Source organism: Amblyomma maculatum, chromosome 6 (assembly GCF_055883805.1).
Source record: "Amblyomma maculatum isolate TAMU_Amacu chromosome 6, ASM5588380v1, whole genome shotgun sequence".
NCBI classification, from domain to species: Eukaryota; Metazoa; Arthropoda; class Arachnida; order Ixodida; family Ixodidae; genus Amblyomma; species Amblyomma maculatum.
The window spans coordinates 10,827,891-10,853,379 of record NC_139349.1 but is presented as its reverse complement, the minus strand read 5'-3'; the positions used below and the strand labels follow the sequence as shown (position 1 = coordinate 10,853,379).

General features: G+C 43.1%; 1 long non-coding RNA gene across 1 annotated transcript in view; it reads right to left on the bottom strand.

Annotated features, from left to right (window-relative positions):
* Window positions 1-25,489, bottom strand: part of LOC146185048 (uncharacterized) — a 310,168-nt gene that overhangs the window by 7,211 nt on the left and 277,468 nt on the right. The gene's annotated exons all lie outside the window — the stretch shown is intronic.

Sequence of the window (25,489 nt, the reverse complement as noted above, 5' to 3'; positions counted from 1 at the left end):
AGTGGTGTTCCAGCTGAATTGACACGGTCAGCCATACGTGTTAAGCGAACGTCGCCTACGGCTAAATTTTTGTTCGTGGCCGGTTTGGACGAAGAACGCAAGACCCTCTGACAGCCACTATGGACCAGAGTGGTAAGTTCATATGCATAATGAGTGCCCCGTTGTTGGGGTCACATTTGCAAGGTTTCAACGTCCTCAGTGCTTAACGGCGGCACCTAAGCGCGCAGTTAAACTGGCTTGTCACACGATGCACTGAACGCTGTTCATCGCCAAATAATAATAATAAAAAAGGTGTGGAACCAGACCCATAAACATACACATATGCTTATTGGCAATGTTCCCTTCGCATAATTTGTTACTTAAGAATTACGAAAGATAGTAATGGTGCCAAAAAAAAAAAAAACACACTGAGAATAACTTGATTGAACCGTATCTCTCTCTCTGGGTATACTGACGTTTGTTGAATGACAAAGAAAGCATGTTTTGCTCAGAAAGCCATATTTAAGCGTGGAACGTTTTTACCGCCGCTTGATTGAACTCGTGATTTCGAACCGAAGAGGAGGATTACGTGATCATGTTGTGGAGGTATCCGAGCAAAAAAAGAATGCTCGGACATTGCTGCAGTGTATTTGCGGAGATGGCAGGAAAAAATATCAAAAAGTGTTTGTGAACGCGGGTGTCTGATCTGCGCTACGTCAACGAAGTCTGTGCCTTCTTTGTAGAGGAAAATTCACATGGTACATTAGTATGTGTTTTGATGCGTCTATTTCCTGACATTTCTTCGGATCAGGAACGATTGCCGCATGAATAAGATTAATAATAAACGCTTGTGCAAGTAGAGACGCGCTAGTATTTTGTGCGATGGGTTCTTCAAGACACACGACGCATTTTACCCGGCGGTAACGACACTTGGAAAACTTTACTTTCTTTAAAAAAGAGCTGTCGACTTCAGGTAATTTCTATCATTTTAGGTGCAATAATAGTGAGAGGAGCGCAAAACATTGGGGCGATACTTAATTAAGGTTCGCCTTTATGACGCGATAGCTTTAATGGCTCTCGTTTGCGGCTGTCCCGATGTTGAACTTTGACGCACAACAAGCCTCTCATCGTTTAGTTTCCGGTTCCTTATTTTGTGTCCCTAATACCCTAGGCTACCATGCTATCCAAATACAGGTCGTAAGCGACTGCTCGACATAGAGTTCCGTTTTAGCCAAGCAATGCGAATGGGCCTGCGTTGCATAGGAGTTGCGTGCCTGACCTGGCATCTAAAAGGCCTGGAAGGTTGATTCTCATTCCACCTCGGACGAGCAGCTCGAGTTTGCAGCTCCTCCAGAATTTACGAATAAAATGTGGCCTGGTTACATCACACGGCCCATCGAGAAACCAGCAACCGGCCCTGTCGCTTGAGAACTTCTCCTTGCCAAAGTAACGTCCATAATGTTTCGCTCACAACGACGACGCCGATGGCTGATTTTCTGCAGAACAGTATACTTTCTGCAGAACGCAGGGAGTTTCCTTAGAATAATTTATTGTGCTCCGGCAGCAGCGACGATGTATGTGTAATGGAAATATATTGTGGGAGAAACGAAAAGAACGAGAAGGCATCTCTTGGGCTGAGGCTTGTTAGCAATAGGCTATCTGTCCTGCAAGCCCCTGAGCAGCACGAAGTCTACTTCTACAACTTTTTTACTTCGCACGGTCTCCTGACAAAACTGGCTGATCAGGGGATTCGAGCGACGAGGACTGTACGAGATAAAGAACCGGTGGTTGTCCACTGAAGAGCTTGAAAGATGTCGGAAGAGAGGAACGAGGTTCTTTCCACTACAAGTGTGACGGGGTGGTCTTCACAGTTTCTTCAAACCACCTCGGTCACGAGCCTCTTGGAACTGCGAAACGCTTCTCACGACGCGCAAACAAAACATTAGACATTCCGCAACCATATTTGATCAAAACATACAATGAGGGGGGAGTAGATGTTCTCGACCGCCTCCTCGGAAGTTATCGCCCAAGACTTTGAAGCAAAAAATGGTGGTGGAAACTTTTCAGCAATAGTCTGACATGGCTGTCGTAGCAGGATGGCTCCTTCACTGCGAGCTTCACGCCGCCATGACGCGCATAGCTTTTCGGCGGGACGTCACTGTGTCCTTGCTGCACCTGAAGGAGAGAATCACTGTGCGGCCTGGACCTCGGGTTCATCCGAGACGCGAGGATAGGAACGCTAATGGCCACTACATCATCTCAGCAACTCAGGGGAGGTGTGCAGAGTGCAAGAAGAAAACGACGAACCAGTGTCAGCAGTGCAAAAAGCGCCTTCACACGATATGTTCTGCAACATATCATGGCTTGCGAAGTGTTCACTGACCTCCAGCAAGTAGGATGAAAAAAATAAATAAAATCGACAGCATTGTTATAAACATTTATACCCCTGAAATACTTTGTATGACGCTAATAATTATTTTTCTGTTAACATGAGTAAAACCCCATTTAACAGTCAATAAAAGTTATTCCAGACAAAATTTGTGTTTTTCATATGAGAAACGCCAATGTTCCAAAAATGGAACACGCAAAAAAACCTGCTAAATGTTTGTAAATGCGGCTATATTTTTTATCATAGTTAATTTAGAAGATCAATGCAAATTATGAGCATCAATTTCAGTTTTTTTTTTTTTTTTACTACTGCTTCATAGTGCGGTGCTTGGTTAAGGATCGCGATCACGCGCGACTGCTTCCATGATATCTGGAGGCCATTTGGAGTCCCTGCATTTATAGTTAGAAAGTGGGGCTTTCAAATCCCCAAGGGCACAGGTTCGCTCAGGTGAGAACTAAGCTCCAGGCCATGCAAGAGCTTGCTTGGGTCTCTGCTCGGCTTCTTGCCATCACTCCGTTGCCACGATATCCTCCGGCTGCGGCAAAGGGTAAGCGTTACTGTCCCTCTTATTTGTTCACAGGTTAAGTGCTAAAGCGTACTTTCACTTTCGGTAATGTTGTGGCTTATTTCCGGTGTGATATTTCAGAAGTGAAGTGCCACAGAAAGAAACATCTGTTCAAACTGAGGTTTCTGTAAAAGGCGTCTGCAAAAGAAGGTTTTCTCTAATTTTATTTCATTTATTCCTTGCAGTTTATGGCGACTCCCAGATGTCCTTCGTTGGAGGCAAGCTACCTCAGCTCTTTATGTAGTGTTGCATGATGATCTTGAAAAGTTTCCTTTATTTGTTAACACATGTTAAAACCTAGCACGGAAGTGCGGAAGAGTATCGTGATTTTTTATTCATTTCGATTTCGAGTATTTCGTAGGAAGAGAAGAAATCGCAAAATAATTATCCGGTTCTTGCTGGCTATTATGGTAATTTCAAAAGGCCTACCGCACATGCTAAAGCTAGAATTTCTATAACGTCGTTTCTTTCATCATAAATATCAAAGACAGAAAGAAAAAGGTATGTAGCAATAATTAGCTGAAATTTAGTCTAATTTCTGACATATCAAACAAAGAACAAATGAAATATTTAGAATGTAGGGTGGACCTTTTGAAATGTCTGCATGTTCCTAAAAAAAGGTATTTTTATTGAGAAATTACCGTAATGGCTTGTAAAAAACAACTCATCTAGGAAAGTTATTTCGCGACATCTTCTGCTCAAGAGGAGATTTTCAAAATCTAAAGGCACATTTAAAATAAGAATTTTATTCTGCCCTTGAATGCTAATTTTAAACAAGATAAGCTTAAAAGTGTACAGTTTTTATGACCCCAACCCCCCTTACAAGCAGATATCTCCATTGTTTTACGCCCTACGTGGAAATAACATTTTAGGAGCACCAATTATTTTGCACAGATAATTGGTTTAGTGAATCAAAGTTTACGTAAGGCAAAAAAAAATATTGTTGTAAACCTAAGTAGGCGAACCGAGCTTATGATCTAGAATTCTTTGTATAATCGTAATGGGTCCCGATTTACGCCGACTTTTGATAATTTTTCAGACTTTTGCTGATATTTTAATATTACACAGAAACGGCAGAATGCCGGACAATTGAAAACCAGTATGCTAATAAATAAATGAATAATGTTTGTAAATGTGAAAGTATAGGAATAAGATGGTACGATTTTAAGTTAACAAGCCGTGAAAGCAAGTATAGACGAAGTGTTTCAAGTGTAAATGTGTGTTCTGCTCCTCCCAAAATGGCAGCAGGGAGTAACACTGTGATGTGGAAACGTCATGCATGCTAGCCTGTAAACACCAGCAGTATGGTTTACTCAATGGTCGTTTAATTAGATGCGCGTGCTTGATAGCTTCCTCATTATTCGTTTAATTGAATAATTTAGTTCCTTCATCAAACTTATTTAGAAACACATATTTTATCAGCGTTAATTTGAGGAGTATGGAAGAGACATCCGCCTTGCAGTGGGTATAGTCCGAGTGATGCGGTTGATGGTGGCGGTGATATTTCCTCGTTCTTCTTTCGACATTGCAGGCGAATCTCAGATTTCAGGGTTCAGTGGTAAGACTGCGGATTGCTTCTTTTCATTTTTGTCAGACACAGTCTGAAATTACAGACGCTAATAGTGTTTCGACTGCTTACAAGTTATTGGGCCCGAAAATTGATTAATTATGGTTTTCATATTCGTTAATTTTTCTAGGTACCGAGTCATCCTTCAGTAGCCGAGATCGTAAGTGGATTTTTGTTTTGCTTCGCGAAAGCTGAAAGAGCGTGCGGAAAGTGAGGCGTTTCAACAAAAGTGGTCATTTTTATACTGGGTAGATGCTAGCCCTAATTTCGCATTGGAGCGTCCGTAAACCTTTTTCGTGTGTTTCTTTCCTTAGTTCCCCAGTCGGCTTTCCACGACTTGTTTCCGCTCCGACTATGAACTCCAGGGCTCCACTAGAGCGTTACAGGGGACAACTGCCAAATTTCACAGATACAAATCGCTGGCAGCGCTTCATTGCATGCAGCCGCACGATAGACCATCTCTCGAGACATGCGTTTCATGTGTCGTCCACTCTGATAAATCAGAGGCGTCTAGCTCACACAATGAAACGAAAACGGAATTTCCTAGCCGTGTATGCCTAAGGCACATTCTTTAAGGAAACAAGATATATAAAGACTGCAAAGGTAACCGTTGGAGCGGTAGTCTGGAAAACAAGACTATAGGCATAGATGCGATTTTCTCTTGTTCTTGAAACTCTGGGCTGATCGTCGTTTGGGACCTACTCCCCCTCGAAGTAGAAATAGCGACACTCCATGGAAATATGCTTTCACTGTCTCAAAAATGAACTTGTTAGTCCATTTGGTTGTCAGCTAGTCTGCAGGTCTTCTTATATATGCCCGAAACGTTTTTCAGTAATATTTCAGGACGTTGCGTGCATTCTTGAAAGATTGTCTTGAATGCCCTGAAGATCAAAACAGGACGTAACGCCCATTGTTCATTTCTTCCATTTCTCGTTATCACTTTTAGCGGCCGCAATCAAATTCCGTTAAGACCATTCCTGCTCACGAACGCATCTCATTTCTTATGTAGTCCCTCTCTGCAACCACGTGATTTGAGTAACGAAGTATTCAGATTTGAAGAAACATTCACTAATGACGCTAGCTAGTTCTGACGAGGAAAACCAGAAATGAGGCTGCTTTTTGTTGGCTATTACTGCATAAATGTTAGTCGTTTCTAAATAGCAATATATATATGTTGTCGCTGGCAATGTGTAAGCGTGTGTATGTGTTGTGTGTAGCGGTGTCTCACCATGGGGTCTAAAGTCACCAAATATCAGCTGACGGTAGGATTTCAGGGGACTAAAAGTATCCAGAAATGATGCCAAGGTAACGAAATCGGGTTGTGGCATGAAAGAAGCCAACGGTAATTCTTGCTTTCCTCTACGATGAAAGAAAGGGAAATAGCGCGGACTACTTGTTAACATAATTCTGAAGAAGCCACAATCAGCGTTCGCCTTTTATGTCTGATTGCCGTTGCTTTTTGTTTATATCTCGTGACACATTTGACAAAAAAGGTTTCGTTTGCTCAGCGTGGAATAATCACCTACATGGTGAGAGCCGCTGCAATGAGCCCAACAGACCGTGTAAGCAAGTGTGTGTTTACTCTCTGTCTTTGCATTGTCTGACACTGTATTTCACTGTATATTAGGGCCGGGCATATAAAGAAAAATGCTGAGACCTGAACGTTCACTATTTGCTTGTAGTTTTGAGATGAAATTTGCGCACGACAAATATTTAGAAATGTCCCCGAAACAATCTTTTACTTACATTTTGGCTTCTGTTTTCGCTTCAGAGGAAGATTCGTAAGTATCCCAGGAAATTTACCTTCGCTTCTCCCTTGGCCTGGCATAATCACAATGTTACAGTGGAAGCAGACGTCATTGTTTCATCATAAATTTTTTATGAGTATTACGTAAGGAGGGCATACTGTTGGTATATATCCACGAATATATAAAGGCAATAGCAATGAAAATGCAGTAGTAGATTAACCAAAAGTAGAAATAATTTAGGTGGTATCAAGATATATATTGCGAAAATATAGGACTCATTTGATGCGTGGCGGTATGCACAAGAGATATGAATAAGTTCGACGGAGTGTTTACACAGGTTCTGAAAAGGATTGGTGAATTTTGCACGGAACCACTTGCTGCCGTTACATAAAACTGTTCTTTGTTAGGGCATTCTTGATGATAATTGCTTTGGTGTAAGAAAAAAAGGTTTGTTAATAGCTTAAGTGTGGCTCATTATATCAGCTATGAAGTGACTTTGGCGAAAGCGGTTGGACGTTCTAATTGGGGATTTCAGCAGCATGACTCTCGACGGTAGATAAATTCTGCAGGCGGCGAAGACTTGACGTTTTGAAGTAGAGGTAAAATGCGAGCATCAGGAATCAGTTGATGGAGTCAATCTAACCGCTTCACAAACCATGAACCGTCCACAGGCGACAGAATGCAATGGTACAGAGCGAGTGAAAGCAAGGCCACGATTTGGCGTGTTGAAATGTGTATGTTTCTATCTTAGTGGCTTGATTACATGAACTGTAATCTATAGGCGGATCACGAGCAAGTGCGAATTTTGAAATCTTATCTTAAGGGCCAAACGCTGGGGAGCTTGAAATGAAACATGTACAAGGAAGTGAAGCTGCGGATTCATATGACACACAAACAGGAGCGTGGCACTTTGAACTATTATGCCTTTTGCGTCTTTGGTTTCGAAAAGCATCGCTTTCGCAATTTGTTTCGATTATTGTGCTCGTTTTCACTTAAATTATATGTGGCTTTGGGGGCGGTCTTGTGCATTTGACTTATAAGACACTGCTGATCTATAACCTAAACTAGAGCAGCTCATGTCGACCAGACAGAGAGTGAGAAAATGATTTATTGACAGAAAAGGCGGATCGATAGGTATAAAGGAAGTCTCAGGTGATTTCTTGATGCACTTGCAGTATCCCTTGATGAATATGGGCTTGACTTAAGTGTGTATATATTGCATAACAAGTATTACCGTATGTCCATCTTAATGAGCTACATCTTTTATAGTGCATACATTTTTCTAGTCTCATTTTTTTTGTGGAGAGCACAATAAAGCATCAGGCTAGCAGTAGTTATTTACTGATCAAGCTACTCGATGTTTTCTTCTCTTACAGTGGACACATTATAACAACAGTGCTTGTTGCCATTTTCTGCATGCTGATCGTGGTCATCTGCAGCGGTGTGGTGTTGGCCTTCTTCATTGGTATGATCCTGTTTAGAACCAATGCGAAACCCCCCAAAAAGAAAAAAAAAATGTTAGGCTTTATTGGGGTCAGTGTAGCATTTCCGCGTGCTCGCTTTGGGTGTTGTAGCAACAGCCCCAATCAAACATGGTGCTTCGTTACCTGTTGCTGCGTTTTTGTAGGTTTAACATGAGCCAGTAAGATACCAAGTCGACTGCCCTAGTTTCTGTTTGATTATTCGCCGAAATGCAACATTCTGCTGGGTTTGAGGAGCCACCAATCTTGGTACTTTCGTTGGCGTAGAAACTTTCGTTAGCACGCATCTTATTCTCACAGTCGCCGGCCTAGATTTTGACTCCTGGCTGTCTGTTACTGTACGTAGCTTCCCTTGACATTCTATTGAATTAGGGAAAGTCTCCATAATACGGGGTAATCATAATATTCATAAGTATTTAGCGTTGGCAAAGAAAGAGTAATTGTGTAAAGTTGAATAGTTATGCATCTTTATTGACTTTATGTGCAACTCACTGTGATGGCTTTTTGGATCAATTTTTATTTCGTATGTAATAACTTCAAGACGTCTCCGATTCAGTGTTTTTTTGCTATTGATAGCGTATCAGTGTTAACTTAATCAGTGTAAGTATGTGAGCGTCATCCTTACAACTAACCTGGAACAAAATAATTACGAGGGACTTTAGCGACTAAAGTAGTGAAAGCCGAAAGCCCGAATGCCGCTTTCTGCTACGCCCCTGGCACTAATTAGAAATTACAATCAGTTAATTAATTAGTTGGTAATTAGTAATCGGTCACTGATTGACATATGGCCATATAAGGCACGCATTCGCGCATACTGTGGTGGGGCTCGGTGATTGGTTGAGATCTCTATGACGTCATCCCGCCTCGGCCAATCAGAGCGGGACACATTTTGCCCACGGCAGCATGAGCCAGTAAAGGATTTCGCCTTAAAAAATTGAGGGTTTCAACGCTGCTTAACTGAAAGTTGTGACTGTAGGAAGAAGGAAAAGAAAATGCACGGGCCTGCTACTGGCTCTGTATAGCTGTGCCACCTCCGCTGCGTCGTGCAGACAGAAAAGAAAATAGAAAAGAAAGAAAAAGAAGAGGGAGAGAAAGACGCGCGTCGAAACAGCCGTCGTCCACCACCGAAGCGGGGTTGGGTGCAATGACGGCCTACAAAAGATAAACATTTATTAAATGTTCATTTCGTTTTAGAATACACCTCTGCTTTGTGGATGCTTACACCACGGCAAACTACAATTTTCGCGAAACCGTACTCCTTGTTTTGTGCTAGATATTTGTAGTAATAATCTAAGTAACATATACGTGCTAAGGATGATGGCGACAGTGAGCCATAGAAGAATGTGTGAAGTTATTCCCTAATATATTTTATGATCATGTTGAAATCACCACAGGTAACTACATTCAACATCCAAGCTATGTAAAAAAAAGAAGGAACCTCCGCGAAAGGAATAATTACGCCTTTTTTGAGTATATACCTAATTCGATGAAATCTTGCCTTTTTTTTTTTTCCAAAAAGTGAAGGTCACAAAAAAAAAAAAAGGGAAACGGAATTCCACGACCAAAACCGGTGTCTAACCTAATCTTAATCTCACTAATGGAATAATATCTCCAAATTCAAGTATGTGGCCCCTAAAATGCGGCACGCTTACGCATTCTCCACGCGGCCGAGGCGGCGAGTTCCCTTGGAATTTTTGTATTGAACCATTAGGCTCTCATTTTTTTCTTACGTTGTATTCCTTGAGTTGGCGTGTGTTTATTTGCTGTTGAACAGGATGATAAAATTTCAAGGATGTCTTGTGCACAATTGCCTCCATTGAAATCTTAGGCGCAGGAACTGTGATACAGTTGTGGATATATGGTTGGTTATTATTTTGTTTTTAATGTATCCTGACCTGACTGTTTTAGATCTTTGAGAATGCTGCCACGTTCTGGTTCGTATTCATTTCACTGATCCTTCCAGGTGACAGTGAACAGACCACTGAAGGTGAGCGGATTTTTTTTTTTAAATTTACGCGATCGACCAGTGCTTAATATGGGAAGAACTTGAAGAGGCATATTGTGTTGCATAATGCATGCAGTACAGTAGCCAGACGGCTATCTTTCCACGAATACGACTTAATGATCACCGTGCTCATCTCCGCTCTCTTCCCAACATTTGTTTCTCAAAATATATCATCCATATAACCAGATATCAGTCAAGATAACAGAACTGAAAAACTGAAGTAATAATTCCAAACTTGCCCTTCAGGGCGCGTTTGGCAATATTCTGGAACGAGAGCAGCTAAGCCATACTTGGTATGTTTGGAACGATTACCCATGGGATAAACGAGAGCATTGGAGCAATGTATTATATCAATCCCTGCAAGGCGAATGATGATCACCAACATAGCGCATATATCAGCCGTTGACCTCTAGGAGTTTCCCTTTTCTCCGTCGGTTTCTTTCCCTCTGCCTCTCAGTGGCACTCCTCCCTATTCGGATAATATTAATTTCCCTTCGCCTCGGTTTGCGTTGGGCCTTTTTTCTTCCACATTCTACACTTCCCACATCGGCAGGTTGGCCCGGGGGATACAAATGAATTGCTGCAAAAGAAAAAAAAAAGTCGCCCCCGGGCAATCTCGCAAACTCCTCATTGAAGCTCACTCTGCGTTTCTTGCGAGCGAACGGTAGCAAATGGCTAGACTGTGGTGCGCCGGCCGCAAACACGCGCTGCTAACCAGCAAATTCCCTCCCTGTGCTTTGCTTTTTTTTTTTTTGTGTGTGTGTGTCGCTGCGTACTTTCGCTAGCCTTTTCTCTCCTTGATGTCCCCTGAGACGTGGGAAACGTGTGGCCCGTGTCTCTTCAAAACGCTTCATTACACTTCACGACATTATCCGGAAAACAGGAGAGGGCTGTACAAGTGGAGCGGAGAGAAAACAAAAATGTTTCTATGCAAATGTTTTGGCCATCCATATTAGGACCTCTTCTAGAAAAATCTTACTGGCGCCTAGCGTTCCACCGTTCAGCGCACGTCGCGAATTGACCACTCGGCACTGGCTATATTTTTACTGTCCACCGACAACCGCTACTACATATCCCCCTCTTACTCTCTTATTTTTCTTTGTCCTTTTTCTTCTAGAACGTAGTCTTTATTTTTTAGCATCCGGAACGCGCGTTCATGGCCATACATGGCCATGAACGCGCCATGGGTTTTACCCCTGTCTTTATTGCATACACTTGATTCGCAGCTGTGGCTTTTTCTAACGACGAAGCACATGGGGGGAAAAATACAATGGAAAGGAAAAGTAGTCGGAGGTGTATGGAAAATCCGTACCCTTTATGGGTGCTCATATATAGAACAGGATCACCGCAGCTTACTTTGTCGTTCTAAAAGACAAAACCCTTTATATCTGCTGTCTTTCTCTCTCTTTCATACTCAAACGCCTTTTTGGCAACATGCAATACAAAACAGGCAGCGAAGCTAGGCCTACTTCTTGTCATTTTTACTTTTCTTTACTCCGGGCGACATTTTTCACTATGTGCTCCTCCAAGTGGATCTCGCGCACTAAGGCGGCAGCGCATAGTTTAGCAGAAATTTATGCACCCCAGATTTTTGAATTTACATTCTAACGTGATGCCACAAAGATTCTCTGAAAAATCTGTCGTTGGTGTCAGCGTTATGAGCGAAAAATCACAAGCATACCCCGGGAATGTTGGCGGGTAGCATGGTCATGCACTGTTTAGTTAGCGGGTTGTGTGACATCACGAGACCCATTGACATGCCCCATTTGTGAAGAGTTGCAAACAACACAAGTTATGAGATGGAATGGGGTTATGAGATGGAATTAAAACACAGGCCACTTGGATTCCGAGTCAAACAATCTACCCCGATAGGCTGCGCAGGGCACATTTGTACGGATTGGTTAAAGCGGGGCTTATTGTCTATGTAGGGTGGCCTTTCACTTAATGTGGTAGTTTTGACTGTACGTCAATCAGCAGGCACGAGATAATTGACGCTCAGATTAAGTAATTACTGGTAAGCAAGTGGAAAGTACATGACGCGAACTAAGGATCCGCAAGGGGAGTCACAAAGGGACGCCGTTAGCCCTGTCGTGCCGTAACCCTTAAAGGCGCATCACAGGAGTCCTCCAATATATCTTAGTGAACTGATACTTTGAGCATAAAAAAGTACTTCCAAAGGTGATGTGGAGCAATAGTTCAAAAGCACGGCAGACCACGTGGTACTGTGCCGGCGTGATACCCAACACCTAAGCGAGTCACGCGTTTCTTCCCTAGCCAGTTACTATTATTGCGCTCCTCTTGTCGAACCATTGTTAGTATGAAAACGTCTATTCATACGATGGCCGCATTACTATCGCTGATGTCATCTTTCACGCGGAATAAACAAGAAGGCGCTACCAAAATCACTGTACTTGAGAAGCGTCGCAAGAATAATGACATCGGAGCAGCAAAAATGAGACGCAAGGGCACCGATAGCTGCTTCATTATTATCATCATCGTTATCCTGACTGACCCCACTTAAGGACAAAGACCCCTTCCATATCGTTGTTATATAGATATGATCACCTCGTCCTAGCAATCACATGAATCATTTTTTTTCTAGCCAAATTCCCGACGCCCACCTCTTTTACAGAGAGATAAACCAATAGCACGAATGAAAGGCACAAACAAAGACAGCAGGCAAGGCGTTCTATCTTCGTGTAGGTATTTTAAAAAGTAATATAATGATGAATTACATTTACCAAATGTCGATAAACTTGCTTTACTGAGGTTGCTGTGCTTCACAGAGAACAGGGGCGACATTCGTAAGGCTACACTCGGTATTGATGACAAGGCCTTAGAAAAGAACGTGAAGCGATGAGATGGAGTTGTAGGCAAACGTTCTGCTCTCCGACGATTTCGCATGTCGTTTTGTTGCATTTCGCCTTTCCCCTCTCACTCTACATTGATACATACCTCTCATATTCCATTGTCCCACCACCGTTCTTAATAACGTTCTTTAAAAGTCTCTTTTAGCCTTTGTTGACCACTGGTCCGATTGTTTAACATTTATCGCGCATTCCACTTCGCAGCTGTGCCCCTGTGAGCGCACAACGTATGGGATTCACTCGCTACTATCATCTCGCAAAATAAAACAATAAAGGTATTTGAGATTATAGAATGGTCATTTACCAAAATCTTTTGCGAAATAGCTACACTACCTCTTATAGATACAGGCGTCGAATGGTGCACTCAGATCATTTGAACGCTGACCGAGACAGTGGCTACGAGAAAATACCAATGTAATGACATAACGTACAGTGGTATACAGATATTACACATGCCTTCAGGTTCTACAAGTGACTGTGTATTCGCATTTGTGTGTATATGCTTGTGAAACGACGCCTTGAGATAACGATGCTATTGTTGGTGCCAAAAATGATGACACTTTCTAATAATTATCTCGCAGGCATTGCAGGCGCACGTAGTGGCGTTGGGTCCGGAGGCTCTGGAGGCACTAGTGGCGGCGCCAGTGATCGGTCGAACCCCAACGCTGCAACGGGTGGCATTAGTGGGAGCGGTAATTGAAAGCTTGGCTCTTCATTCTGGCTGCCTTAAATGTGGGCCACTATGGGCTGAATGTTGTCGCAAAATGTGATATTTTAAGGAAAACACGGCCATTCTCAAGAAGTGAGCCGCACCGCACAGCAGAATTTTTTTTAGCATAATTACAATGCTCGGTAATAGAAAATTCAGTTAAGCTGCCGAGGGACATTTCCCGATGTGCTCACAGTCAGATAAAAGCCACGCATATCCAGTGTACGGGGTGCTTCAGCGAAAATTTAGCAGAATGCTTAAATATAAGTTTTTTGAATCGAGATAGCTTTATTGTTGTTACAATAGCAGTGTTGGAATCATGGTGACTAATAGGCTGGTTAACTAAAATTCTGAATGTTTATAACTGTTATAAAAAGATGATAGATTGTAATTAAAGATGTCTATCTGTCCATAAGTGATAATCATATCATTTATTTAAAATATTGAAAATGCGACTTCCCTCGGCGCTGTAGCTGAACTATTCAGTCCACCACGAGTTATTTTGGAAAAGCGCACGCTGTGAAGCAACGTGAGTCACTACACAACACTCCTGTATTGCCCCTCCTGCACTTCGGCACTCGTCACAGCTCGCTACTCCAGCCCACACTGGACCGAGGTCATGGTGCAAAAGCGGTGATCAAGAAAAACTTGCGGAAAGAAATAGTAGCGCGTAACGCCGTGCTGCAGACAGGCCAGTCAAAAAATCCTTACAGCGAAAATAAAATATAAAGTTTGCGAGCGTACTTTTCTTCGGTTTAGATATATTTAAACATTCTAATGTCCCCATTTTTATAGTTTCTAACGCTGTATGAAAAGCGCGTTTTTTTCAATGCAGAAAGTAACTATAGCAATGAGAGTCTAGTTTAAGAAGTATGCCAGCATCTCCGCTTTCTTCCAAAATTTTCCCTGATCTTTATTTTTTTCGTACTAGTGTAACCTAAATAGATGCTAAGTAACTCAGGAGATGAACTGCAAAGAATGATTGGTGACCTAGACAGGAAAAATAGAAAGGTAGGATTGAAAATCAATATGCAAGGAAAGCGTAGCAGGGGTGGCAGAAAGTTAGGTGGGCAGATGAGGTTAAGAAGTTCGCAGAGGTAAAGGGCATGCAGCTAGCACAGAACCGGGTTAAGTGGAGAAATATGGAAGAGGCCTTCGCCCTGCAATAGGTATAGTCAGGGTGATGATGATGATGAAATAGATGACATTAGAAGCATGCTAGCTAGACTACAAGATGAGCCTACTGCAGCTCATTTTTCGACGTACTTAGGCCACCCACGCAGTTTCAAAATCAAATTGCATGTCAATTGTCATAAAAACTTCGTTCGAATTACGGACCCGCTCTTCAATACGAGAAAACGGGAGCCGACTCAGACTAGTCAACTGCCTCATTCTGCAGAAAGCAAACTTAGACTATAGGCAGAAAAAAACCAATAAATCGGCTGTTTGAAACAAACAAATGTAGCGTGAAAAACACAAAGTATGTGGTAAATAGCTGGTGACAGTCAGGAGAGTACAAGTGCCGACGAAGAAAACTTGTACAGGCGAAGAGAATTTTAAACTGTGTTGATGAGGCCGAACCGTGGACAAAAGACGCGGATATAAAAAGTAAAGCCGGGTGGTTTAGTGCGTTGTAGCAGTATGACTTTCCCTTACGGCGTGGATCAGATATCCAAAGAGAAAGTGTGATACATACGGCACCTTTTTTTTCCTGTGAACAAGTTACTAAAGCGAAATCATTTTTTTTTGTTTATTGCTGGCTGGTCATTGCAGTTCATAAAACGTGCTGGCCGCACTTCGGCTAGCGCAACAATAAAACCTTTTCAGTGACGCTAAATCGCCAAGTACAGCCATCCACTGAGGTGGATCTGGCAACGCTTGATGCACCTCTCGAAGATAGACAGCATATTCAATGAAGTGTTCGCGCACGGGGTGAACAACAAGCTCGGCATGGTCAAATTACATTTTCGTTTTCCACAAAGCATGTAGGCCCAACACCATAATTAATTTATATTGGATATCAATTGATGAATCTACCGGCAAGAAACGTATACCATATGAGTCTAGTGGGAGCTGTTGTATTAATGTGCGTTGTAGTACGTCCCAGAAAAAAAAAATTGGGTCGCAGCAGTCCAGAAATGCGTGTTCTATTGTATCGGGTTTATTGCCTGTAGTGGGCCTGTATGCAGTTTAACGAAGAAGGTTTTAAGAGTTGGTAATACTGGCATTTATCGCTTAAGCACATCCTGTCCTGCGCCTGTATGGGGGGGGGGGGGGGGTGTAAATGCTACATTGGTATACATATAATATGGTGAGGCAACCAAAAAGAGAATAAAATAATATGCCTCTGCCCGTGCCACTCTAGGTATAACAGGCTTACATTGGTATACAGGAAGCATTGTATCAATGAGGTTCTTGTGAAGATATTTGTTACTAACATTGCAGCTAACATTGCTCAGATACTGTGGCGAAAACCGCACCTAGGCTATGCAAAAATAATGATAGGGATGATGATAATTAGTGGTAATGATAAATAAAAATGCTAAAATAAAAAGTGAGAACAACAAAACAACGAGAAATTCCTTAAGTAACGCAAAAATAAGTAGTAAATTAATACAACGTAAAACAAAAGTAAAGAAGAAAAAATTGCAAGAACTTCGCGGCAGCACTAATGCTTTCGCATTGTCCCACTGCAGTTGTCGCAATGCCCTGCAGTTTTTGCATTGCGGCGGAGATCTGTAAACCCGATGGCGATGTTTAAAATTGGCCACCACCTTTAAGGAACAAGAACTTTTACGAAAAGAGCGTATGCCGATTGCACGGGCTAACCACTGCACTCATTGTTGCGGCAGAACCAAGCACGATGACAACCACAAAACGAAGCGGCTTGATGTTCTGCGTGGTTGGAGAGAACTTCGTGAGCGAGACGCCCATCGTCAGTGGCTGGTGTGACTATGCCATCTACCCGGACCTCGTGGCTGTCAACGGCCGTTTCCAGCCTCTTTACGGACAGAGCTCGTGGAACGCCTTCGAAAAGGTTGGCGCCGCGCGGCAGCCTTCCGTAGCTGCAAAGCTCGCGCGCATTCTAAACGTTGCTCTCAGATTTTCATTGATATGCACTATCAGGTATACAGAATATACGCTCGCGAGTGTCTGCTTTACATTTGGCATGAATACCTGGCATTAGCACAAGTTCTCAGAACTGTGGGTATTAGAGTCAGATCTAGACATTCAAGGGACGTGTTCATAGTGATCTTTAGGTGATCCTAATAATTTACAAGAACGTTGCGACTCTCAGCTGGGTCCTACTTCAGGAGAGTGTCACACAAAAATATCGCTGTCATAGGCGGCTAGAACAAAAGCAATAAATAATGAAAACAAAGTTAGATTTCTAATGAACGTTTGTTGCCGTAAAAAAGGAAGAACTAGTAAGAAATTTAGAGCAGAAGAAAAAACGCTTAAACTAGGCAAAGACCTAGTTAAATAAAGAGCTCAAACCGTCACCTGGATGGTAGCGCCCAATTTGTTCTGATGGGCTCTACGTCTTTCACTTTCTGGCTTCAGTGCGACCTTCTTAGCACTAACTTGGCCAGAGACTGCAGTTCTGAAACATGTAGGGCTATGTGCATCATCGGACCCACCGCTATCGCTGCTGCGGGGCTTTCGTTGCAAATTGAAGGCGGCAGGCATGCGGACTTTCCGAAAGATCACCTCTGGGACGTTATATTCTCGCGACATCTTGACATTGTATGTTAAAGACGTCAGAAATGTCTTCTCCAGAGGCTGGTAAAGTGCGGCTCCTCGGGGGGCCCAATGCACTCACGAATCTCAGACCTCTATCCCAATATGTCTGTCGCTAAAAGCAGTTTCGTTTATGTTCTAGAAAAGACGCTCACACAGGAAGTCATTGGGAACTGATGCCGTATCCTAGAGTGGCATTAAGAGTCACCACAAGCTTTGATGGACGAAATAAAAAAAGTCATTTTCGCCTTTCTGCTGTGGCTATTGCCTACAAAATTTTAAATTACGTTGGGCATTCATGCCTGACCACCCCTGGTGTATACCCTTCAGAATGCTTTCGATGGCTTCCGCTTGCTACCATCACCGGTTTATTTTGTATTTGAAACAGCTACATTTGCCCAGATTTTCTGAGCCTCTCTTCACTCCGTTTAGTTGCCTTAATTGCGCTTAAATCTCGTAAGTTGCCTCGATGTGGTGACGCGTTGTGTTGCTCATAATGCACTCCTCAGGCCATCGCATCCCAACCGAACTTTGCGCCCGGCGTGAGCTTTTGGAACGGCGCAGCCGCAGACGCCAATAGCACGGTGTCCCAGATCCCCAACATGCATGCCCAGCTGCAAGATCTGGTGCTGACGAAACGCGTGAGGGCCATGGGACTGCTGAACTTTGCTCGCCACGCCAGCTCCAGCACTCACACCCTTGAGCGCGTGTTCAAGGTATGTGATCCTGAAAGATGTATCAACGCGAGGTGAAGCGCTCAAACTCAAAGAAAGGACCGTTATATGGAAAGTGAGTGTTAGAGGTGGGACGGGTCAGATGGGACGAGGGGGGGGGGAGGGGGGGGGAGGGGGGGGAGGTGTTTGTCGCTCGCGCAGCTTCACCATAGTCACTCTCGTCGGTGCATCTAGCTGCAATGCAAAGGAAATGGTGTGTCAAAGATGGCATCAGTGTTTGTCTCCACGGGGCCGCACTTGGAACAGAAATGAAAAATAAGGGTATCTGTCCACGGTAACCGGTTCCTTTGTAGCAACTAACAGTGGCTGCCGCTACTGCATGTTAAACAACCTGAGGTAATACGCATAAGCTCAAGGTGCAATTAAGATTAAGCTCAGCTAGAGTGGCTGCTTTCGATAGCTGTCAATCAATCAATCAATCAATCAATCAATCAATCAATCAATCAATCAATCAATCAATCAATCAATCAATCAATCAATCAATCAATCAATCAATCAATTACAGACATTCTTAGGTATTGCCCAGTCAGGCGTGTTCTAATATCGGATGCTGTGCTTTTTTCAGACACTGGACGATGCGTTGCAGGGCCAGACAGACCTCAAAGCCATGACCTTCCTTGGCGTCTGGCTATACAGTCATAAGACGGCCATGGATTTTGTGTCCGAAGTAGTCGCCCTGAACGCGTACGTTGCTAATTTCGAGTCACCTTCATTTACAGCCAATATTTTGGTTGTCACGGGAAAATTGGCCTGACGGTACGAAAATATTGATTGTCCGGCATGGGCAATCTTCTAAAAACAAAAGAAAAAAATCTACAACCGGCCATGTGATTTTATACAATATATATGCCATAAAGGCACCGTTTTTGCAGTTTCCTTTATATTTGCGCATTTACGGTCGTAATCTTCCCATTGCGCCAGTAAAATCGATTTCGACGTCGCTTTTCCCCTCCTCTCCTGCGTAAATCCGGGAGCCTGGGGTGGGTGGATCCTATGTAGGGTAAAGATACGCTTCAAGCACATGACGGCATTTCAGTTGGCACTATACGGTTCTCAGTGAGACGAGAAATCGTTGTTCGTGCATTTCTCCTGAAGCCAGGTAGACTCGCAGAAAGAAGTACTGTAATTGGCTAAACTGTATCGAGTTTCACTGGGATCAGTTTTCCATAAATTGCCATAGATTTCCATATATATACCATTAATTGGACTATGAGTTTACGCCCCTTTTTACGTTGAGGGTCCAGTGCGGCAAGCTGCTGTATAACTGCTCCGACGTCCGCGCTGCGCGTGTTTTGAGCAGCCGTCCTTGTTGTCCGGGCAGTTTTTTTATAACGCGTACCTTCTAAGAACAGCAATGCACTACAAAACACGTAATCGTGGTCAATAGAAGAAGCGAGGCTTTCTGGTACCTAAACGTCTCACTTCTAGCCGAGTCAATGGCTGTATGGAATTACTGGCAACTTAGCTGGCAAGCTCACGTACTCCATCCGATTGCAGTCTGGGCTTGGCCGATTTTCTCGTTTATCTTAATGAGACTCATGAGCTTTCAAGACGTTTCACGTATTTGATGACGAAGTGTACAGGCAGGTAATACGTATATTACAGCGCTAATTTGTATTGAAAAACGCACGGACTAGGACATAATAAAGAAAGGAAATTTGTGTGCAGATTCAAAGCTTAAGAGCTTGTGATTCTCTCCGGCATTCTATTCTATAACGTTTGCGTTTCTTCGAGCTGTGCTTTTAGTAGCAGTTTTAACTAAGCGAGGACTGTTAGGAATTCGGAACGTCTGTGCGAGTAACTATTTCTTCTCCATTATTTATACTTCGTTTGCAGTAACCTGACCACAGTCATACTGCAGACGCATATATCTGAGTTGTACACTACGAGCACGACGTGCATTTCTCGCCCCATATGCGTGAAGAGTTCCGCCAGTGACCTGCCAAGCTTCGTAAGTGTAATTTAAAGTTAATGTTGTAAGCTTGAACCAGCTCCTGGGTAGACTTAGTGCTGTAGCATTTTATAGCCAATATTTTCGGTTCCAGGCATGCGCTGCTGCAGTTTTGCGTTTGACACTTCCGCAATGAATCAATAAATCTATGAGTATAAAAAGTGCAGTGTTAATGGCTACAGGTTTATATCTAAACGTGCTTTTTTTCAGTCTCAGGTGGTCAGAAAGTCGAGAAAAGGTTTTTGGTAACTGATCGTCAGTACAACTTAAGTAACCTGCTAGCTTTCTTCATTAGACTAACGTCAGCCGTATTACTTGGGAGTTTAACGCGCATGCATATTAATATAATATTAATATATTAGATTGGCTTGAACTACCCGCACACTATATTTGTGAAATCCTCTACATTTTTAAAGATCGATTGAGTGGAGTAGTCACAAGGTTTTTGCCTTTCAAGGGAAATGTGTACTGACATAACTTGTTATGCTGAAAAATAACGTAAATATTAAATAATTTATATAAGTATTTGAAAGAGCCTTTACGAACTTCGCACACACTGGCCTCTTTGCTTGCGTGAACTGCAGGTTTTTAAGCTTATTTTTTCTTTTATCCGTTCGCGGCGCACATGCAGAGCATCGCCGAGGCAGTTGTGTCAGCACTGCGGGCGCAGGGCGACAGGTTTCGGCTGATGTTCTCCTCAACGCTGGGTGCCATGGTGTACATGGGGGCGGAGAACGACTTGAGGCTCGACGCACCGAACAAACCATGCGAGCTGTCCTATATGGTGGACTTCGACCTAGTATGCAACAACACCTTGCAAATCGGCGTTCGAAGCTATAATCGGATCGACAAGTACGCATACATACTCTTCCGAGAAAATAAGCGTTTATACTATGCAACGTACGAGACTGTCGAAAGCATATATGATAAGGTGAGTCCACGTTTTGAGAGGTTTTATCTCTGTCGGGATTTAAGTGTGAGCTGGTTGCCTCGCAGAGGTATAGTGAAACGAAGTGGTTCTTGCTAAGGGGAAAGTGGGGCACCGGCAGTCAAATCTTTGCTCATTCCACACATGCAGAGCATCGTGAGCGGGGGTATGACCATGCTGTTTGCTTCTAAAGGACATAAAATTATAATAGTCGCGCCGATGACAATGATGGATTCAATTTCCCTGTTGCGACTGTGATGGCTGCCTACGAATGAAAAAAAGAAAAAGCAGACCGCAGCATTTGCCTACATGATTCCCTTAAGCGACACTGGAAATTCACTTCGGTTGCCTGAATCTTTGCCCAAAATTACCACGGAGCAGCAGGCTAGGGAGAAAAAACAGAATTGTTTTCGCGTGAATACTTGTGAGATTTTGGTCGAACGAAGAGGCGCTCACGGAACGCTTCCATGCGACACGTGCATTGTAGAGAGGAGCTAGCGGGTTTGCTATATATTAAAAAAAAGCACTAAATAAAGAATAACAAATCACTGAAAATTATGAAAGCTTAGAGAGTGTTTTAATTTTTTTTTTAATTTGTACTTCTGATCAATACAGGAAGCTTCACTTCTTAGTTCTTGTTGATGTACATCGTAAATTAAAAGAATAATTTCAGTAATACGAGCCACTGTTCTTTTTTTAATTTATGTGTGGTCACAAGCCCTTCAGTTCTATGTTGTGTGCCGGTAAAAAATGAGCAATTTACAATCATGGACGCCAGATTCGGCCCCGAGTGAGACTCGTCTACATTTACATACGTGGCTAGGCTAGTTTTTGACTTCCCGTTGTACTAGAACACAGCGCAAATATACGGAGCGAGAAAGCAGGCACACATGAGTGCTAACTGGCAAGTAAATGCGTTTATTACGTGAGCGAATAAATAGGCGGGAAGAAACAACCCACAGAAATAGACAAAAGGAAACATCATGCGAGAGCATCAAGGCTTGTTAATCTGGGATTATGATGCGCAAGCTCGTGGCAGGGCAAAAAAACTGACGGTTTGTCCACGCATCTTGCCTCGTTGCGCGCGATTAGAAATTCTTGAAAACTTTCCTTTGTCCGCGAATTGCAGAAAGGCGTGGGAATATGGCGAGGAGTACTTGCATGTAATGTGATGAGGTGTGTGACAAAAACACTTGGCACATGTTCGCAATAAGCATGTCATGTCATGACTCTTCATGGCAATTTTTTTAAAGATCGCTATGTATAGAATCACGCAGCAGAGTACTGTAAGATTCACGTGACGAATTCTCTCTCATGATTCTAGTCATAAGAGAGGATTCGTCACGTGAATCTTACGTGAATCTGCTACGTGATTCTATACATAGCGATCTTTAAAAAAAAATTGCCATGAAGAGTCATGACATGACATGCTTATCGCGAACACGTGCCAAGGTGGTCGAAATTTCCGGAGTCCTCCACTACGGAGTCTCTCATAGCCTGAGTTGCTTTGGGACGTTAAACCTCACAAACAAAACCGAACAAAACCAATTCTAGTCATGCGGCGACTGGCTGGAATTGAAGTAGCAAGAAAAAAAATGGCTTTGCCTCGACCAGAAGTGACTTCGCACAACCCACAAGTGACATCACGAAGAAGCGCATTAACGTATACTGCACGGGCTACCACTGACCAGACTAGGTAGTGTCTAGGCATACGGTGAATTTTTCCTCCCCTGGCTTTTTCCGCAGTGTGCCCGCAAGTTTCCTTCGTCGAAAAAAAAAAAGAAAAAACTTTTGGCCATCCAGCCTTTATTTTCGAAAATTTCCGTTTTTGCAATTTCACAAGCCAGGAATGCTCGACATCAGGCGCAAAATTACAAAAAAATTTCGGTTGTCACAACAGAATTTCCGGGCGACTTTAGACAGCGAACCTGTTGTGATAACATACATTCTTGTATTAACAGTAGAATGTTTGCGTCGTGACAGCAGAAAGATGCTACGAGTTACGGACTACAAGTGGTCCAGAGACAACTACAGAACTGCAGATACTTCTGACGTTACGGTATAACTATTGAACACTTGATTTATTATTTTAACAGTGCGTAGTTCTGTAGGTAACAGTTTCTACTTTATGTAGGCAACAGCGTTGTAGCAGACCTAGACAAAAGAAAAGAAAGCGTTAGTTTTCATAGAAAAGAGCACTGACTTACGCTGTTTCTTGTTCACCAAGGCTGGACTAAATTAAACGAGACTGAATCTCATCGGTTGTCTCTTCACCCTGCAGTGGCGGAGAGAGGTTGTGACGAAATTTCACACTGAGCAGTAACTCTCACCAGCAGAAGTGTTTGGGTTAGGCGGTTGCGCATTTTAAGATTGTAAAAACGCTCAGAAACAATTACACAGAAATACAGATACAGCCGGCACCCGCGTCTATAGTAAAAAGAAGTCTCACTGCGCTTCCGTGTTTCCGTGCCTTTGTTTCTTGAGCGCTTTAACGGTAGTCTATTTTTCGGTAGCTTCGGTTGCCTCGCATCGCAAACAGTTGTCATCGGCGCAGTTCTGAATCAATATCTGAAAAAGGCCTTGCTAGTACCAACATGTAGCATCGTTACCGAAATCATACATGCTTCCTACCACTGGCAGCTTATAATAGCACTACAAAGTATTTTGCAGAGAAACCTCGCTGAAACCATATACCTAGTGAAATCGTACAGGCTTCCCATCAATGGCGCGTATAACTAATAATAGCACTTGAAAGCATCCTGCAAAACAACTTCACTCAAACTCTTACCCAGTAAAAGGGTGCAGGTTTACCACCACCGACAATGAATAAAATGCGGACAATGCGAAGTGCTTACAGAGAAACTTCACTGAAACCATCACCTCATCGGGAAGTTGAGCTGAAAGTCCTTTATTGACTAGCAAGGATCATGGCCATGGATGGGGGTAACGGGAGTTGGCAGAATCTTCAGTATATGCACAGTCATCTCACATTGCATTACACAGAATGTACCCGGAACATTTATTCTTTATATAAAATATTATATTGTTAAAACGACATGGGGCTCGACTCGCCGAACAAACCATTGGAGCTGTCTTATATGGTGGACTTTGGTCTAGTATGCAAGAACACCTTGCAAATCGGCGTTCGAAGTTTCCAGTAAGTTATTCAAAAAGAAGATTTCGGTGCTTTGTCCAGACCAGAGCATGGCTCTGGGAGGTCGTAATTGGCAGGTGACATAGCCAAACACTAAACGGTCGGTGGGTTGCGGGGCATCACGAGACCACATGAGATGGTAGATTGGCCAGAGTTGCCAACCCGGATGGTTCCTACGAAATGCATTATGAACAATGGAATACATTTTGCTTCGTGTAAACTAGGTGTCTTGTGCAAAGTTCCGCTAACCCGCGCCTGGGTATATATTGGGCAGTCCGGCTGACGCCTGAAGGAAGGAATCTGAGATTAGCACCTTGCAATAAAATCCGCATTGTCTAAGAGGCACTGTAAGCGGAGCCGTTGCTAAGCCTTGTGACCCTGTTTTCCAAGAAGCGCCGCTCTCAGCCACAAGTGGGATTGCAATCATGCAGGGAAATTTAGGAAATCCTTTGTAAAGCAATTTCTGTCAGTGCGCCATGTGTATCTACTTCAGTAATAAAGCTCTCGTACCTATCACGTAGTTTACCAACTGAGCGTATGTGATCTATAATACAACAACTGCTGTATTCTACGGTGATGCTCCGTGTACTCTTTTGTGTGTTTTTGGTGGTATGCTACTTCTACGTGAAAGCAGCATTTTTGGGGTAAATGTTTGAAATACATACCGTATGGAAACTCCCTGCCTAATCCCGTGCTGCCTACTCCAGCTCACACTGCTCTAACCAGGCCACTAAAGGAGCCATACTTGGCAAATATCTTTTGTGTGTTAAAATCTGTTGCTAAAAGGGAACAGTATTTCAGGCGATGGGGTTCGATCTCGGAGTGTCCAGCCTACAGTAAAATGTCGTTTAATGCAATAGGAGCATAACAAATTTGGACAATTTGTATAAAAGTTTGTGGTAGCCCGTTTGACGCAGAATATTCAAGCTGGCGTTAAATCATTCAAAACCTTCTAACAAATAAAATTGATAATTGGAAGAAAGTTTAAAGTATGTGTGAGAATAGCAAGGACGACCTTTCTTCTTCAAGACCATCATTATGACGGATCTTTGGGCGGCCATAACAACCGAATTGCGTGTCACGCACGCCAGCAAGCTGCGTGGCTTTCCAGTAAGTTATTCAAAAGAAGATTTCGGTGCTTTGTCCAGACCAGAGAAAGATTACGATTACAACGCAAGACCTCTCATGGCAATTAATCTTAAAGTTAACTGTCCTAACTACGAACTTTGTAACTATGTCAACATACTGCTCGTGTATTCGAAAGGATGTTTCCGGTTTGACGCAGATTGCTTCTGTCACATGACCAGGTATGTTTCGGAGGATAAAATTACTGATTGAGATGAAGCCCGAAAGGAGCTTCAGACGGTCGTTAGGCCCGAACCGTTTGTCAGGAGGTTCTTGGTGACATGATTCGTCATGTTGTGATGCACACCGTCATGAAATTTAATAACTACTATAAGGAATAAATATACCGGATTTAGAAGGTGGCTGTAATTCAGTAGTAGTGCAAAATAGACCCAGTAGATGGCGATGGAGGGAAGGGGGGGTGCGCACTGAGGCGCCCTATTTCCGTAGCTACCGCTCTTAAGCCGAACATTATTGCAGCGTTGTAGAATTTTTTTAACGGGCACGGACATCGTAAAGTACACGAGCACCTTGCGTTCCGCCGTA